At 33.1% G+C, this 16,025-nt stretch overlaps 1 long non-coding RNA gene across 1 annotated transcript; it reads left to right on the forward strand.

The window, feature by feature from the left end:
- The first annotated feature begins 6,508 nt into the window (after positions 1-6,508).
- Positions 6,509-7,001, forward strand: LOC128186921 (uncharacterized). The gene is made up of 3 exons (XR_008244007.1): positions 6,509-6,645; positions 6,775-6,807; positions 6,908-7,001. It is a non-coding gene; the product is annotated as an uncharacterized LOC128186921 (long non-coding RNA).
- Positions 7,002-16,025: the final 9,024 nt, after the last annotated feature.

Genomic DNA, 16,025 nt, shown 5'->3' on the forward strand with positions numbered 1-16,025 from the left:
TATTTCATATTTTAGGAGCATTTTAATCAGAATAAAATAAAATGGCTCCTATTGAACAGTAACGTTTTGTCCTAAGTCATTTATACTTGTATGGTTTGTAACTATGTATATGAAATAATGAAGTGTCAATGTGTGAATTCGATTGTTTACAAAAGCACTACTGGGGTATATACTTGTTTCGGGCGTATTTTGAAAATTATTAGGGCATCTAAAACTACTTTTGATTTAATTACATATCTTTAACACATCTTTACGCACATATGTGTAAATAGACAAATTTACCATTAAATACAGAGTTGCTTTGGTTTTTATATTGCCATCATGTAAGTGACAATATACCGTTAAATATCTTAATTTCAACATGGTCAAGTCATCCAACCACACTCCTATCCTCCGTCCATATCGATCAAATTCGCCGCCCTAATATAGAATACATTCCGACGCCCCTGTTTAAACATAGCATGTCCAGCCTTAGCTACGTAGCATGAAATTGAAAACGATTGATTCTTATCCGATAACTACCCCAACCACCAAAAATCACCCAAAACTGAATACTTAAAAGTTTGTAAAAATAATTAAATTCATGGTTACGGGTGCTGGTGTTTGCTTGTGGCTCCATTTGTGGCTGTAAAATTATTCCTAATAGATGTACGAGGGTTCACCGTAAAGTTCGTGTAAAACCTTAATAAAAACGGGAAAACAGAAAATAAAATGTTTTTTCATTCAATTCATGTTTTATTAAATATACGAATTTTTATCACAAACAAAGAATAAATAGTGATAATTTCAGCAAATGCAAAAAGATACTGAATTATACCCGGAACATCAAATCGAAAATTTGTGACGTTACCCAACCCCAAACATATTAAGCCGCGCGAAATTGACTTCATGTAGGGGGAATACGGCAAAGTCCATTAAGCTGTATGGAAGATGCTGAAGGCAATAGAACCCCAGTAAATCAATCTTTTAACCTGTTTTATCTTAAATGTATGGCTGGGGGCAATATTTTTGTGAAGTAAAACTTGATCCAAGTGAGCCGCTAGGTATGGGCACTTCTTTCCACATGCCTGTACCCACTCTCTCCTATAAACCTAACAAGAAAACAAATCACTGCTAATACCACATCAACAATTTAAATAACATTTTATATTTCTAAAATGCTAATTAATGGAATGTAAATATTGTTTTAAATAAAGTGAAACATTTTATTTGCTACTTATTTTATTCAAATAAAAAGTAACAATTATTATTATAATTTTATTTTCAAAAGTTTAAATTACCTTGCAAAAGTGATTGGAGTTTACTTCTCATGTCTCTGGCCATCGGGTACTGCGGGTACTGCGTTTCTCCAAAAGGTTTAGTAACTTTCGCTTTTTTCGGTGGAGAAGAGTTCGTATTTTTCCATTGGTCGGACTGTTGTTTTGTTTCGGGATCATAGTAGTGGAACCAACTTTCATAAGTTGTGACAATCATGTCCAAAAAACTTCCGCCTGCCTCTTTCTCAACTATTCTACTCTCTTAATTTTTCAAATTTTCAATTGTCAAAAGTGTTAAAACTCATCGTGTACAGACACGACTCATATTCAAATCTTGAGTTAAATGTCATGTGCCGAAGTCTTTGAAACTTTGCGTTTTTCTGTACCTTCACTCACAGATCACCGTCAATAACGTCACGAACTTTACTTTTCACGGCTCCACTATTTCAAAATGATGGTCTTCCCTCCCGCACATCATCCATTACATTCTCCCTTCTGTCTGAAAATCTTATGGGCCACTTAAATACTAGGGAACGGCTTACATTCCTGTATTTTTGTGACTGTTTCAGAAATTATTGAGTCTCTGTAGGAGTTCATTCGATTCGATGTAGAATGATGCGGTATGCAGACATTATGACGTTACAGATTCACCTACTACACGTTCACGTTCAAATGCTTATTATCTCTTTTTAGATATAACCACATGAATGAATTGAAAACATTGACCATTGCTAGAACTTCTGTTATTCTTTATTAATGACAGAGTGCATTTTTTGGTCTAGTTGGTCCATTGTACATATGTTAACATATAGAGTTATGTTTACTCCTAAATTAAATTTAATTAAACTCGTTAGTTGAGAAATGGAAATTTTATGATTTTACTTTATCATACGGTATATTCTAAATGGAATACAATAGTCGCATACAATGACAAGTAAGATCTGAAATGAGGAGATGTGGAAATTTTAACGAAGTTCAACGTAATGCCTGTTTTCTTGTATATTTGATACAAGTGTGATGATTTCTCTCTTACAAAAAGAAACATCGCAGATAAATATACCTCGGCTGATAGAAGAAGCGACAACTGCTGGATGAAACCGAATTTCCATAGAGGATTTAGCATCGACATTCCTAAACTACTTCCCGGTCACCCACACCCTGCCCCCCCCCTCCCCCAACAATAAATCTTATACCCCCCCCTGTACACGCACAGAAAAAAACACCTAAAAATTTTCTCGAAAAAGAAAAACTTATTTCGTGGAGAGATAGGACAAACTATTTAAGTCATTCTGTAGTTAAGTGTATTTATTGTTTATCAGTGATTCTTAGGCATGTGTAATTTAATCATTATAAGTACACTATACCTATAATTATACCACCTATCCATCTGCGCGTGTAACGGATAAGTAATAAACTAAGGGAAAAATTCTTTCCTAAAGCCTCGATCACAACTGGCCGTACGTAAATGTGTTTGGTGCGGGCACGATTGATTTTGCCAGTAGTGACTCCCTGGCTGATCGTAGCGTTAAAATTCCCGTTGAAGTTACTAAGAGTGCAACGTAAGACAAACAGACGTTTGACGTGCAGGTCGTAGGAGTCATGTACAATTCTGTTTAATAAAGACGGGTTGCTATTTGCTATATGCGATGCCCGTAAGAACCGTACTTCCGTCTTACATTTATTGTGCTCAAAACGTACGTTAGGCTTGCGAACGGGATAAAAATCATTAATATTATTCGCGTCGTAGATCACTCGCAAGTCAATCGTACCGACATATGTCTTTCTTTGCCTCACGGCGGCTGCACCACATACATGTACAAATATTATTGTTTTCAATTAAAAAAACATTTTTTCTTTGGGCATCTATATACTGAAATAAATACTGAAACGTCAAAAGAACTCGTAGAAAAAGGAGACTATTCTCGTGCAATTGCTGTTTTGTGACCAGACTAGCTTAACACTAGACGACACAAATGAAGAATGTTTTGAAAACATAATTTAACTTTCCAACCTGATACCATAGATATTGAAAACTTCTCTTAAATATAAAAGGAAGTCGGCGCAAAAGTCTAACATCAGCAAATTAATTATCAACTGATAATTTTCCTTGCCAATGTAATAGTTTAAAAAGATTTTACAATTTTGTTTACTCTTTGCTGAACTTAACAAGATTTTCGAAAAAGTGTTCACGAAACTTTCAACTGAAAGTAAAAAGCCACATCGAATTCGTTTGCTTTTACATATGTTATTTCTTAAATACACTTCATTCGTTTAAATAACAAAATCTACAAATTCTTTTCTTGTATTCTGATTTTGATACAATTATGAAAACAGTTTTATAAAGTTTTAATGGTCATATGAGATGATAATCAATATTTTCAAAATGGAGAAAATACTCTATATACAATGGATAAACATCATACTCACGAAAACAACACTTTTCTGCAGTAGGATGTGTTGAAGTGTTTTGTGTAGTTGATGATAGTGAAAGATATCGTTCTGTCCGTTAATATCATTTTTCTTCTCCTTACTCCGAAAATGTGTATGATTCTATCCTAGCACACTTGCAAGTCAAGTGATAAGGGAATCTTTTACCCTTTCTCCACAATCTACTTCAATATCCAGTTCCTTATTGTTCTATTTTCATTTCTTTGCCATTCTATTTTCTTTCTTTTTTTGGAGGGGGGGGGGGTGTACTATTTTGTTTTAATTTTGGCTTCTAGAGAGTCGTTACTAGAATCTTTGATTTGATTTCGATATTTATAAAAATCTTGTTTATGAGCGATTCGTTCGCACCACGAGCAATTGGTGCACGCATGACGAAAATGTGACGTTTGTTCAATGTGCGTTCAATTTATATTGAAGATCGCACCCGTAGAAGCAAATATATTATTTAGACATAAGTATGCTTTGTTAAATGGAGCTCAGGTCACACTGTCATTATTTGGAGCTACGAGTTGTGGCCAGTTTAAACTCACCACAACTCCTCAGGTATCGTGTAGGACTCGAACACATATATGTTCATGTCAAATAAATGTCTAAATATGTCACCAGTGCTCGCCAATTAGCCACCGGGAGAATTTCACAAGGTTATGAGTTCCCGCGCATGCGATTTTTAGTATCGAACAAATATCGAAGACATATTGAATTGATGTCGTCCAATCCTGTGTGCACGTCGGCGATAATTCGTATTATGTCGGCGCTTCTCGCCGTGTGAAAAAGTAGTTAGACATGTTACGAGCTGCGTTGCTAGTTCCGAGGACATTTATACGATCTCTACGCGACATGCGCCCGGTATGCAACGAGTTTGAAAGATTTCTGCTCAACATTTGTACGAATCTGTACATGTTCTGAGCTGTTTTCTTTTCTTTTATTTTATCTCAGTACTTTACATGGATGATCATAGGATCATCTTTAGCAACGTCTACCACCATTGCATAGGTTTTTGAACCTTTTTTCGGGCCATAAGGAAAATTATCAATGAGACCCAACAAACGAATGAATAGCCAATTCGTAATACGTCGTATACACATATATTTCTCGTAGAACAATCTTCACAACTCGTACAAGAACTCATGCATATAAGCGCTCTCCATTACAATACTGTCGATCTTTTACTTACGTGTCTTGTGTATGATTTGTTTAATAGATTGACACCTTTTATGATTAATTTAGAAATCTCGGATTCTTAATTTTCTCTATAACATTATAGGCCCTATTAAACTCTTAGAACATTTTTTCTGGATCCTAATCATGAGGAGTTCTTAAAATCTAACTGTTATCATAATACTAGTAAGTCATTTTTTTTAACAAGTAAAAATTACTTTAATTATTTTATTACACTAACGTTGTTTTGCAATAAAATCGTTTTATTTACGATAAGAAAAATTTCTTAAAGAACTCATGACATAAAAAACCCAACAATCTCACATCCATCCTTGTATCCATCTAATAACAATATGCAAGTTTCCTGCCTAGCTCTTCTACTACGATGTGCTGATAAGACGCATGACCTCAATGTACACTCAGTGAAGCTCAGGGATATACGTGAATGAACGATACTTAATCCTTCTAATCTTAATTTTTCTTTTTTAATCGCTGGAGATGAATGAATGAAGTGTACAAAAATAAAAATTAGAGTTTATTTGTGAATTTTCTTTCTTTAATAACTTACGTTTTTTTATGGGGAGGGTTTACAAAGACTATGTCTGATACCCAATTCATTTGAATTTGAAATCGTTATGTTTAAATCAATAAATTATCTTCATAATTCTGATCAATATCTTTTCTATCAATTAAAATGTGATTTAAGCATTGTTGATATTTAAAAATACATGCAGCTTAATACTCTTATCAAAATTTTACTTTGAACATTTACTTAGCAAAATCATTTCTGGTACAATCAATCGATTTAAACGTTTACGATAAATATGACAATTTAATTGATTGTTAGGAATTTATTTAAATCAACACTAATTCACCAGAAAGGGTACTTTGTGATTTAAGTTTACATAAGTTCATAAACAAAATGAATTGCACAGCTTATGAGGATTTGATTGCGATTTAAGTTGTCAGACTATGAGTGTGGTTCAGGAATGATGGAACAAACCTTAATTGTTGTCTCATTTACTGATGCAGTTAGATTAGATTTGTGTGGAAAAGGGGTGAAATCTACTTGTAGTTCAAACATTTTCATACGATATATATGCATTAGTTTCATAAGATTTGCAAAATAAATTGCTTCAACACAGAAGTTAGAACTGATTCTATCTTATTTAGCTGCAACAGTTTACATGAATCTGGAGGAACTCCCTTTAAATTTATTGTCAAGACTAGCCAAAGTTTCAATGACGAATCCTGTGTACCAGGAGAAGAGGGTCTTAGGGGGTATCAAAGGGGATTGTTTTTTTTTTATTATTATTAAGCGGATACTTATTCCTATATTAACTTCCCTCGATAGTTAATAATTATAAAACTGATATATTCCAACAGTTTTAAGAATACTATTATACGATATATTGTCACATTGTTGTTGTTTTTTTTTTTTATTTTCCCCGTAAAAGCCAGCTTCCAGAATGCACATGCGCAATTCTTTTTCTAGATGAGTCCTTTCTGATTTAGAAAAAAACCGAACAAGGACGCCATTTTTTGGAAGATTTTTATAATTCCTATTTTGCAAAATATTTTATAGAAAAGCTTTTTATTTATATTTTTGCAACCATATACTTTTTATATAGCTTTGTATTGCACGTTTTTAGTTCAGCTTCAATTGTATGATCTTTTATAATTATTTTTTGTTTGCTTTTTTTGTGAACGTGCTTGTAGGAGGGATTTTGTTTTTCTTTCATTGGATATTTCAGTGTAACATTCACTCCAGGACTTCCAAAAGGTAATACGGTCAATCGATCAATCTCTCTCTCTCTCTCTCTCTCTCTCTCTCTCTCTCTCTCTCTCTCTCTCTCTCTCTCTCTCTCTCTCTCTCTCTCTCTCTCTCTACAAATCCCCTTTTATGTTCCAGATGGCAATAAGCAGAAAGAGAGCTCAACAAGATGTAAGTATAAAATTGATCTGATTTTCTTGATCATTATATAGAAGATATTTCATAAATAATTACTCAGGTGACACGTTCTTCATTTTTTTGGTTGAATTAGGTAATTCCATTTGCTACTGCAAAAGAGGAAGCAATGGCATTCATTTACCGGGGAGAAGACAAGCCAGGATGTGCCGAAAAAGACGTCAACTCAATAATCGGTGAGTGTGTGTGTGTGTGAGAGAGAGAGAGAGAGAGAGAGAGAGAGAGAGAGAGAGAGAGAGTCTTTAATTAAGGTTATTGTTGTCAGTTTTAATACAAAATGTTTGCAAACCATTGCTTGTAATAATTATGTATGTACTTTAAGCACATGTATAACTTTCTATACTAAATGTTTAATTTTTTATTTGAATAAGCCATATATTTAAGCAGCTAACATCGTTTTTATTCAATTCATAAAAATGCAGCTCTTTGAACAAGTATATACTAGTATTGGTGTCGTTTTAAAAAAATGAAAAATTAGAATGCAATTAATATTTTTCTGTTTTTCAACAACTTGCAAATTATTATTCATAGTTACCGTTGGATTCTGACAAAAATATAACTCTACATGTAGCTTTGTAGAGACAGGGACAAAATTTTAAGATTTATAAAATTGATTCGTCTCATTATTTATTTCATCACATGGGGATTTCTGAATGAGCAAATATTTTAGACAAATGAAGAACTTTATCAATACTTTTAACAACTTTTTAATTTGTGCTAAAACTTTTTTGATTTTGTTTTAAAATCTGCAACATTCTTTCTTTTGTTTTCCCATACTGCAAGCGACTTGTGGTAGGCCCCTACGCTAATCAAGTCTAAGCTGAATTAGATCAGATAACTCACACATTTGGCTCTTCACTATGTGTCACATAAATTTGAAAAACTATTTACTAATGAGTCAGTCGTGGGTTTATTCCTCGTGCAAGCAGATAATGAAAAGCATCTGTTTTTATCCAAAACCTATTCTTGATTTTGAGGAACATGACACACTTTTTGAAAGGGGTGGTGTAAGCGTATGTCTTAATTGGTATGAAGTCTCATATTTATAGAATCTATTAATTCATAAAAGCACTACTTAGAGCACATGTATGATTTTCACTCATTTTTATTACGTGCCAAGCTCTGCCCCAACCTCTGACATATCTATTTTTTGTCATGGTCAACCACTATCAGAAATATTTCACTCAACGTCAGAATTTCCTTTGAGGTTGTTTTGAGTATCACATGTTGCACTTTGCTTGAAGTTAGTTTTTAAGGATGCAAAAAGTATTGAACCTGTAAATGATAAATACCACAGTACATAAAAAAAATCAGTTCAATATATCATGTAAATATGAATAGAAAAGCAGCTTGTATGTTAACATGAATATTAATCTTAATATTCATGGGAAACATGCGAGTGGAGAGGTTTTAATTTCTTGTTCCAAAGAAATAATGAGTGTTGAATTCCCTGACATCTGTACTATATCTAAAAAGCCAAAAGTACACGCTGTCAATTTCAGTTCTGCTTCAAATGTAATTTGATCAGTGTAAGTGTAAAAAAAAACCACCTTTAGAGATTATTTGAGTTTTGATTTTGTAGATTGCGATGCTGCAGCTTCATTTTTATCATTTTTAAAATTTAATACAATGCTATATATGCAAGCGGGTTTTACAGATTTCCTTTGCATTAAAATCAAAGTAAATATATTTTTTTTAATTCTTGAGATTTTAATTTGACTGTCGTTCCCGATCTAAACTGTACGTGCGTATCAATTTTCTTAAGAATTTTTTTCTCTCTCAACAGAACTAATTTCTATTTTGCTTATGGGGATCTTGAACTTTTTTTGAGTTGTTAAGTTTGACTGCTTTTTAATTTCCTTGAATGAAATATTTTATTATTTAACCTCACCTTCAGCCTCTCTCTCTCTCTCTCTCTCCCAGAGAACGATATCTCACTGCTCAGGTCTGCAAGTTCACAGCACTTCCCACATGTGCACTAATTAATTTGTTTTGTGAATCTCAGCACCTTGGCTAATCCAAGGTCAGTCTTATTAGTTAGTCCATGTTGAATACCGGGACATTGACATTCTCCACAGGAGGATACATCTTGTCTCACATTTACTTTTAAGGCCTAATATTGATGTGTATTTTGGGGGTGAGAATTAATCTTGACGTTTTCCCTGAAATCTTTGATTGTAGATCTTCACATTATATAGACTGTATTTCACTGTGTGTATTTGAAAGTGATTACCGATGTGACCGTGATCTCCCCCTCACGTTTTAAAAAAAAATGCTGTCTAAAAAGCCCTAATAAATGAGTGAATGAAGAAATGATTGAATAAATAAATATATATTAATAGAGTGCGAAAGCCTCCAGTATGGAATAAAAATGAAAAATAGAATATAAACTGATTTCTTTGGCCTTTTTTGCTACCTTGGAGATGGAGATTTTCACTCCGTGCGAGCACTGTTCTATATTTAGATACACGCGACTACATCAGTAATGTGCTCGATCTACAGGGACACGATGTAACCTGATACGACAAATTGTGAAAATGAAATTGCGGAGTGGTAGGCCTAACGTTGGTGAATTTCACTTGTCAATAAGCAACATTTCGTTTTCTCAACAGGTCAGTTTAAATTCTTGTCGTAATATGGGAAGTCGCCAAGATTCCGGGTCGTCACTCATGGTTGGTTTAAATTCAAGCAAAACTACTTATTTTTTTAACACATCAATCGCGAATGAAGTCAAACCCTTATTGCGAGTCACTTGACCTGAGACAAAATTACGAGAGAGAGAGAGAGAGAGAGAGAGAGAGAGAGAGAGAGAGAGTCGGTCATTTTATTTCTTGTTTGCTTTTATTTTATTTGTGATTATTTCATTACTGTCATTTATATAATTTAAAAATTGCCATGTTACATGACCATCAACAGCTGATCAAGTGGTATTCCTGGTCTGTGGTATTTTTTTTTCAATGCAGCAAGTTATATGGTGTTCTGTGACTCTGATACTCTGTCTTTTATTCAATCATTTGTCTGCAAAAAATCAAAGAAAGTCTAGCCTGATGGTTTTCAAGATTTCTTTTTTGTTCGCAACTATACCCAATATTGCTGAGTACCTATTATTGCCGATTGCTATAAAAACAGCAAGATTTCCTCTATCTATTTGTTATTTTTAGCTACTAACAAAAATAAATAAATAATAGAACTTTAAAGACACTTTAAGAGTTGGGAATGAAGAAAATTTACTTCAAACATCTCGGAACTTACCTTAACAAAGGTAAGCCTATGGAAACGTATCACATTTGTATCCGTGCGATGACACATGCCATTGAATGTTTGACTTGTAATCCACTTTGATGACAGGGCATTTTTTGGTTAAGTCCAAATTCGAAGTTACTCGTGTTATGATATTTGACAAAATTAAGCAAGATATCATTTCTACTACACAATATTTAAGAAAGAAAACAGAGCGTCTGCTTGCTTGTAAGACGCCAGTTTGTTTCCAACCTGAGGCAGATCAAAGATTCATCCACATGCACCTTCGGTGTAAATCAGAGGTGTTGCTATTAAGTTTCACACACATTATTTCTTTTAATGGACACACTAAAACTTATTTAAAAAAGCTTTTTAATAAATAAACAATGCATTAATTTAATTTTTAATCATTTTCCCAAGACATGTGAAGCACATGTTCCTCAGTTTTTGTGCATGTGGCTGCAGGGACATCGAAAAGAATATGGCTTATAATATGATTAAATTGCATTTATGATATAATTTTTTAAATTATACTTTCATGTTAAATACTAAAATCTGATTGGATTAGATGCAGTTATTAATCCGTTCTATTACCCTCAGCGTTAGAAACACACTTAGCAAAGGGTAACACAACGAATTGTTACATGCACATAAATCATGCGTGTACGGTTCGCCGTAGAATTCACGTCATTTCTATTTAATAGAAGTAAAAAATTCTCTAAAGTTAAGACATTCAGTATAATGAAAAAAATAGTGCCTGTTTGGGAGGATAACAGTTGAAATTGACACCCCGAGAAAACCATTGTCAACCTCCGTTGACAATGGTTTTCTCGGGGTGTCAATTTCAACTGTTACCCTCCCAAACAGGCACTATTTATATAATGTTATATTCTTACATTTTATCTTATTTTGTTAGATTCATTTAAAATTTTGACCTTTTACCGATTAATTACTGGAAAATAACGAAAAGATTGAGTGGCAATAATAGGTACTCAACTTCCTGTAAATCGAAGGTCATGGACAGGGTGTAATTTTAGCCAGAAGTAAGTCGGTATTAATGAGAATAAAATAAAAATTATTCCTCAAATTAAATAAATGAACAGTGCAGAGATTTGCCTAGAAATTTTTACATGACACTTACATGAAGAGAGTAATAGAGAAAACTTGTTTATTTTTTTGGCAATAATGGGTACTCGCACGTTACTAATTTGAAAATGACTGTGAGGCTCTGCTATATAGGTATCTTTCTTTTCGACCAATATTTTAATATTACAACAATTTTAACACAAGCTTGGACTTTCGGCAGTACATGACAAACTCCAAATTGATGAAGGCAGGGTCTACTCATGGTTAACTTTCCTGTCATTGGCTATTGGCTAATAGATATTAATACATTGAATGCAATGACAGACTCGTCTGACTTCATCTAGTCAGAGCAGATCTTGGCAAACAACATTCTGATTTTGACAGTCTATAAATATTGATGAGCTTCTCTTAGCAAATTGGAAGAAAGGAGGTCAATACTTGAATGAACATTCACAATTTTGCAGCAAATGTATTTTTGTCCAATGTTGGCTTGCTATTCATCTAAAGAAAATTAACTTAATTTTGTTATCAGTTAGAATAATCCAAATGATATGCAATGAATACAAACTTATTTTAGTTCATAATGAAGTTTATTGCTAACTTTATTAATTATTGTTGATTGTATTGATTTTTTAATACCAAGAACCAAACAGTGCATAGTTTTGTAGGTAATAAACCTAGGTAAATTAATTAGTCAGCCCACAGGCTGACTAATTAAGTTAGGATGAAGCTTCAATTGTGCTTGCGTAAATTGGAATTCTGGGAAGGAATTAGACAGTCCATGTTAGAGAAATTCATATAAGTTATGAAACAGGTCAGTTTTTTTAGGTCAAACTGCGCATCATCGCTTTGGAAGACTTGTCCATGGGTATCGTCCGCAGTCGTGGCCCCGAGTCCGCATATACTGGTATATCTTCCCGACTCTCATAGCTAGATAAGAGAAAACAGTGGTTTGCGACGGGACTATAAAATTCAGAGAGCAATCTTTGCAAAATTACAAATTTAAGTATATGTAGATGTGCAGTTATACTCTATACACTGTATGTACACCCCTACATGCTTGTCTCCTCACATACAGCCTTAGAAAATAAAGGTGTAAACCAAATGTACATCAGTCCTGTATATATAATGGTTGTTCTGGAAACTGTATATCTTCTATTTTTATAGGTTAAATTGTGTATTAACTTTTGTCCTAAAATTGATGTTCCGCTGACTGACTTCCTTAGCTTTTTTAAAAGCTAACCTTGTAAACTAATACTGGTAGTTCCAAAGTCAATCACTATGGAACACCTTAGCAGTCAACTAGCTCTTGGGCGTTTACCAATGTTTTGAACATGTCTTGATGAATTTTGCCGTGTAAGCAAGAGAGACTAATGAATTAGTTTTCTCATTCCCACCTCAAATTATCAATTTCCCTTCAACATTGTAGTCTTGTCAGTAAGATTTGTTCTTTTGACATAAGTTAAAAAGAATAATTAGATTTTTTTTTAGAACAGGAAATCTCATTTCTTCATTAATTCCAATCCATAGTCTGTCTTAACTTTTGATCAGTTTCACTTTAACCAAACGGAATTTAAGTGGAAAATTGAGACTGAGATTAAAAGTGATTGAGCTTCATCATTAAAGTCTTAAGGCTCCAAGGTCAGTCCAAATCTGGGCTTACCTAATGAGCACAAGTTATAGTTTGGGAGCAAGGTGCTTTGTGAAAAGCTTAAGTGATTTCCCCATTATTTCGCCTGCACCCATGTTTGAAAGAAAAGTACCTTTTGGATGTCCATAAATTCAAGAAAACTGCATCAAGAAATGAAAATTAAAAACAATGTTTATAAGTTTAATTGATATTCTAAACTAAGGCGAGAGAAATCTAATTTTTAGTTTTACGGATCCGCCGACCCAATTTTTTCGATTTTGAAAAAAAAAAAATGAAAAAAAATTTGTATCTTCGGAAATTTTTCTGGAATTTTCAAGTTTGACCAATCTTGGTTTTAAAACTACTCTATCTTATTTGAAATCTGCAAAACGTTTGACAAAGGGAGCTTTTAAATTCAGGTGTAAGCATCTCTATAACATGGAGTATTTAAGATGGAGGTCAGCCATGCATGGTTTGGCTTAAAAGTTTTCATGAATAGCAAAGAAAATGTTATCTTGAACAAGTTTAGTAAGGTTAATACCAATGATCTTGAAACAAACACAAAGTACACAGTGGATAGTGGACAAATTAAACTTAATATTATAAGTTCAAGCAAATAATGTGCAATTTTGATTAATAAAAGTTTGCCCACTGGGTTGTTTTTTTTTCCCTCCTTCGACCCAATTTTTTTTACAACAAAATCCGTAAAACTAAAAATTAAATTTCTCTCGCCTAAACTAGAGTGTTAAGTTTTATTGAAGAAACCTGTTTATATTGGATGTGCTCATACTCAGTATTAATACAAAAGGATTTGAACATTTTTTAGCTCTCCAAAACCCAGCATTTTAGATACATAAATTTAAGCTTTCTTATATCCTAGCAAAAATATATTTACTACCGGGGTTAATCAATCCAGCGACCACAAAACCAAAACAACCATGCACTACCGCTAGGCCACACAATTACAAAACATTTTGTTAAGGCTACAAATATATACTTCTCTGTTTTTTAAAATCAGAATTTGAAAATGCTTTTCACATGTTAAAGTAGCCAATAATTTTGAGAAAAATAATTTGTTAGTGGATTGAAAGTCAGTGCTTGCTTGCACCAGGCCTAACATGTAAAGCTTGTATAGTTTGCAAAAGCATATGTCTTTTTGAGGATTTCTGGGTGTTGTTCTTTTTTTCACTGTTGCTTTACTGTGTCTTCATTTGGTTTCAGGTGTCTAAAAAATAAACTCAGAAATAAATTAAAAAATTTTATAAAGAAGTTTAATTCATAAAATAATAGATAATTAAACAAAGAGGACAGACAGCCTCCATTTCTAATTTTTCAGATATTTCTAGACAAATTTTGTTGACCATTTTGTTGTCTGAAGGTTTATGATCAATCCAGGTCAAAATGTAGGCCTAGCTGGTTTGACAATGAAAAGCTGCTTTCTTTGGTGAGACATACCTGTTGTGTCATGTAAAATGGCAGCAATGCATTGGCAGAATGGCCTTCATTGGTTTCAAGTACCTAAGCCCTAAACAATAAATCAATCAACAAGTAAGCTAATAAAAAATATAAATAAACATAAAAATAAATAAAAACAAGTACAGCCTACTCCGGATATATTGAAATTCAGAGGACCATGCAAATTATTTTAATATATCCGTATTTCAATATAGAAGGTTCCGCTTAATCTGATAGTCTGTTTGTCAGGCAAAAATTGTCAGATTAACCGATTATCAGATTAACCAATTTAGCGTTTTTGTGGTATTTAATTTTGGTATAGAATAAAATACAACTTGTTTCAATACATAATTTATCAACAAAAAGATATAATCTGTTTCTCAATAGTTTATAATGAAATAATTTACCTTGCATTTTGTTAAGGCTACAAATATATACTTCTCTGTTTTTTAAAATCAGAATTTGAAAATGCTTTTTACATGTTAAAGTAGCCAATAATTTTGAGAAAAATAATTTGTTAGTGGATTGAAAGTCAGTGTTTGCTTGCAGGCCTAACATGTAAAGCTTGTATAGTTTGCAAAAGCTTGTCTTTTTTAAGGATTTCTGGGTGTTGTTCTTTTTTTCACTGTTGCTTTACTGTGTCTTCATTTGGTTTCAGGTGTCTAAAAAATAAACTCAGAAATAAATTAAAAATTTTTATAAAGAAGTCTAATGCATAAAATAATAGATAATTAAACAAAGAGGACAGACAGCCTCCATTTCTAATTTTTCAGATATTTCTAGACAAATTTTGTTGACCATTTTGTTGTCTGAAGGTTTATGATCAATCCAGGTCAAAATGTAGGCCTAGCTGGTTTGACAATGAAAAGCTGCTTTCTTTGGTGAGACATACCTGTTGTGTCATGTAAAATGGCAGCAATGCATTGGCAGAATGGCCTTCATTGGTTTCAAGTACCTAAGCCCTAAACAATAAATCAATCAACAAGTAAGCTAATAAAAAATATAAATAAACATAAAAATAAATAAAAACAAGTACAGCCTACTCCGGATATATTGAAATTCAGAGGACCATGCAAATTATTTCAATATATCCGTATTTCAATATAGAGGGTTCCGCTTAATCTGATAGTCTGTTTGTCGGGCAAAAATTGTCAGATTAACCGATTATCAGATACTCTCTGCTTGTCGGAGATTTACGGAGACAGTCGATGGTTGAACGAGACTTTATTGAACTCTTGCGTATGAATACATACGATTGCAAAAAATATCTAAATTGTCCGTACTATTTAACACCTGACTATTTTCAAGGTATTCATAAATAAGTTTCTTAAAAACCAATGCTTCAAGATACATTACATCGAATTTATCGATTATTTTCAAGAACTAAATCTTGTCAGCGATGATGATTTGTGCTTAGGTCCAAACACTGTTTCCCTTTCGGTTTGCCAGAGTAACTGCATAGGAGAGTTGATTAAAATCAACTCCCAAAAATACTAATAATAGCAGACTAATCAAAATAAAAATTACCCCGCTCCACGGTTGTCACTGAGTACACGTTTCACAAAACGTATCAAAAACAGGGGAACGGATGAAAGTTCTGATTTTAAATAGATTGAAATACATTTGTAAAATATCATATAAATAAACAAAAAAATTATTATCATATGTCATAATTACCACCTTGCTGAAGTAGGTCAGGCAAAAACTAAACGAAATTATATCGAGAAAAATCTAAGCTTCAGGTCACGCCTACCTCATTAATAAAGCGCGCAAACCTTTCACA

The sequence above is a fragment of the Crassostrea angulata genome, chromosome 6 (assembly GCF_025612915.1).
Source record: "Crassostrea angulata isolate pt1a10 chromosome 6, ASM2561291v2, whole genome shotgun sequence".
Taxonomy (NCBI): domain Eukaryota; kingdom Metazoa; phylum Mollusca; class Bivalvia; order Ostreida; family Ostreidae; genus Magallana; species Magallana angulata.